The 3,738-nt window shown below is 46.5% G+C and overlaps 1 non-coding gene across 1 annotated transcript; it reads right to left on the bottom strand.

The window, feature by feature from the left end:
- Positions 1-3,159: 3,159 nt before the first annotated feature.
- Positions 3,160-3,289, bottom strand: LOC118638060. Its single transcript, XR_004961026.1, has one exon. It is a non-coding gene; the product is annotated as a small nucleolar RNA SNORA33 (small nucleolar RNA).
- Positions 3,290-3,738: the final 449 nt, after the last annotated feature.

The raw sequence follows: 3,738 nt of genomic DNA, 5'->3' as shown, positions 1-3,738 counted from the left end.
CCTGAGATTAAAAAGTTGTGGTATATATTTACAATGAAATATTATTCAACCATAAAAAAACAAAAAACAAAACAAGGAAATCCTGCCATTTGTGACAACATGAATGGACCTTGAGGGCATTATGCTAAGTGAAATAAGTCAGACAGAGAAAGACAAGTAGTGTATAATCTCAGTTATATGTGGAATCTAAAAAAAATTCACAAAACCAAACTCATAGAAACAGAAGATTTTTGGTTATGGTGTGTGCGTGTGCGTGTGCGTGTGTGTGTGTGTAAGGGGATTGGATAAAAGTGCTCAAAAGGAACAAACTTCCAGTTATAAGATAAATAAGTACTGGGATATAATGTATAACATGATGAGCATAGTTAACACTGCTGCGTGATATATATGAAAGTTGTTATGAAAAATTTTAAGAGCCTTTATATGAGATGATGGCTGCTAACTAAACTTATTGTGGTAATCATTTTACGATACATGTAAGTCAAATCATGCTGTAGAATGTAAACTTATATGATGCCGTATGTCAATTATTTCTCAATAAAACTGAAAAGAAAAGGTAATTGCATTGCGGTAAGGTAAGAACCATGTTCTACAAGATCACACTCCCCCTCACGGAGCGGTGAAGTGTCCTAATCAACAGTAAATGGTGAGGTTGCCCTCGGGGGGACCTCACAGGACTTGCAGTCATCCTGGTGCCTATCGCCAAGTTTTCTATCTTTTTTCCTCAATAGTTTACTAGACAGACTGTCTCAAGCTCCATCCCGCAGAAGTCCAGTTCCACTCTCAGTTTCCAGAGGAGTCCTGGGTCTTATGTTCATCTCCTGCCTGTGAGGTTCGGCTGTGTGGTCAACCTGGCCAGACGACAGTGCTTGATTCAGACGGGGCATAGTTGTAAAGGTGTTTCGTAGAGGTGGTTAAGGTCTACAATCAGTTGACTTTAAGTGGAGAAAATTACCTCCATAATGTGATCTGATCACATTACGGAAAGGCCTTAGGAGCACAGCTGAGGTTCCCCCGAGGGAAAAGAGATGGTGCCTCGAGACTTCAGCTTCAGCCCCTTAGCCAGGCTTCCCAGTCTGCCGACCTGCTACAGACTTCGGACTTATCAGCCTCCACAATCGTGTAAGCCGATTCTTTGAAATAAATCTGTCTCCATCTCCATCTCTATATATTTATATCTTAATATTGTGGACAAAAAAAGGGTTTCTGCCGAAAGTAACGTCACAGGGTGACCTGATGCTGAATTCCTATTTGGGCACGTTATGGTGGATAATCAGCCCCAGGCACATAACTTCGTTATTAACAGGTTTGTCTTTAAGCAAGTCCTGGCCATTGTTGCTGTGCATGTAGGTTAACACACCATTGAAATATGCGTAACTACGCTCCAGAGAGCCCGTAATCCTTGCTGTGCTGTATCCAATCCCCGCCTTGCTTTCCCCCACCTCACGAAATCCTCCTTCCTGTCCCTCGTTAAACCCCAACGCATGAAAGAAACTGCAAAACTTTCATTCTCTAAAGCATCTGAGATGGTGCTTCCCAAACATTGTCATCAGTTAGGCTCAGATAAAATCTTATAAAAATGTTTTACAGGTTTGGACGTTTTTATGTTGACAATATCTGTGTGTTTATCTTCTACCAATCCTGTTTCTCCTGCCAGCTCTCCTGCCCACTGCGGCCGCGTGCTCACGGCACCAGTTTGTTCTAGGCTCGGGCACCACCAAACCTCACCAAACGTCATCAATCCAAGGTGGGCACGTCACTAACTGTGACGGAAGCTCCAGGAATGATGGTGGATAATACAAGAGACCGGGAAGCCGGGCCACGAAATATCATCGTCCTTAGTAGCCTCCGTGAGCCTCACAAGAGGGTTTTGCACTCGTCAGCATTTCCTTGATCCCAACCTGCTAGCAGGTGGGACCCTTCCCAAAATCTGTCTTCCTTCGCTCTTTTCCTGGATGCCCGGCCGCTAAACTTCAATCTCTTCCAGCTGCCAAAAGAAAACTCAAAGTTGCCACCACTCTATTATGCAAAGAATATAAATTCCATGCAGGCTGGAATCTTAGTCGGTTTCATTTTCTGATACATTTCAAACATCAAGAACAATAACTTGCTGGAAGGCACTCCATAACCACTAGTTGAGTGGATGAATAAACTGAATAAATTAAATGTCTGCAAAGCTTTCTACTCTCGATTTCTTCCATTCTAATTTGGCCTACTTTGCATAACTGAAAAACTTTATTAACAAGCTTTGTGCCTTCCACCGTGTGAGGACACAGCGAGGATCCGGCCACTTGTGAGCCAGAACACAGCTCATCCTCAGACACGGCCTGACCACGTGGACACCATGACTCCGTACTTGCAGCCTCCAGAACTGACTCAGACGAGGAGAATAGCCCTGACCTAGACGTGCCGTTCTCGTGGCAGGTATGAGAGGAAGAGGGCTGGCCGGGACTTCCAAGGCATCTCAGAGCTTCTGCTGGGATGTGCACAGTCTGTTGGCCAAACCATGTCACGTTCAGAGCCCAGAGGCTATGGGACAAGCTCTAGGCCCAGAAAGGCAGCGAGGCCAGGAGGGGCGATGGCACGATGGCATGGTGGACATCAGGACCAGGTGCAGTGACTGATGACCCCCTACCCTCAGCCCAGCACCGACCAATCAGTACAGACCATGATGCTGAAAGGACACACCTGCAAAAGCTGAAGACAATTCTATTGAGATCCTCCCTGGGACCTTCCCTAAACCGCCACCCTAAAAGCCCTTAGGATGAGGACCCAGCTGAGCTCTCCCTGTGGAGCACCCAGCACCTTTCTCCACCCCTTGCCCCCGGGTGCGTTTTCCTGGCCTCTCCCCTAAGCCCCAAGGGCCCTCCTTGTCCCTCTGGAACGTGTTTCCTCCGCCCATTTCTTCTAGGCTCACTTCTACCTCTGACTTTCTAAATACACTTTCTTTTATCATTTGAAAAGTTAAATGTCCTCTGTTTCCCTGGGTGGTTGGCAGTAGGCAGGTGTATAGGTAGGTATGCTGGTCAGTTGTCAGGATTAGCTATCTTGGCAATAATAATTAGTCATTCAAACACTAATATAGGCGTTGCTGTGAAGATATTTTGTAGATGTGATTAAAGTCCATAATCAGTTGATTTTTTTTTTTCTTTTTCTTTTTTTAATAGCCCTTTTCAGGGACCTTAATGGCTTCAATGTCTTTAAGGCTCATAACATGGCATTACTATTGCCGGCTTTCTCTACATTTCTGCAGAAACACTTTCAGGTGAGCAGGCTCATTGGCTGGCATCGTACAGCATCAGTCGGTCGCCCTCCATTCACACTCCACGTACCTTGACAGCGAATCAGACCAGCAACCCTTCGGGGCACCGACAGCGCTCAACCAACCGAGCCGCTCCGGCTGGACCGTTACCAACTGATTTTTTTTTTTTTTTTTTTTTTGGTACGTGCCCCTAGTGGGAACCGAACCTGGGACTCTCTAGTCCGCAGGCCAACGCTCCAACCTCGGAGCCAAACCGGCCAGGGCCCAGCTGGTTTTGTAAGGGGTTTCCTACAGCTAATCTGGCGGGCTTGACTCGATCATCCGAAAGGTTGACGAGCAGAACTGAGGCCTCTGGAGAAGAGGAAATTCCACGTGTGTGGCAGCTTCAGGCTCCCGCTCCTGATGGCCTGTGTTCGGGGTCTCAGACGGCCTCCCCAGCCCCACAACTGTAAGCCAGTTCCCCGTCACAAAGCTCT

Source organism: Molossus molossus, unplaced genomic scaffold, assembly GCF_014108415.1.
Source record: "Molossus molossus isolate mMolMol1 unplaced genomic scaffold, mMolMol1.p scaffold_m16_p_20, whole genome shotgun sequence".
Taxonomy (NCBI): domain Eukaryota; kingdom Metazoa; phylum Chordata; class Mammalia; order Chiroptera; family Molossidae; genus Molossus; species Molossus molossus.
This window is presented reverse-complemented; position numbering and strand designations above follow the sequence as displayed.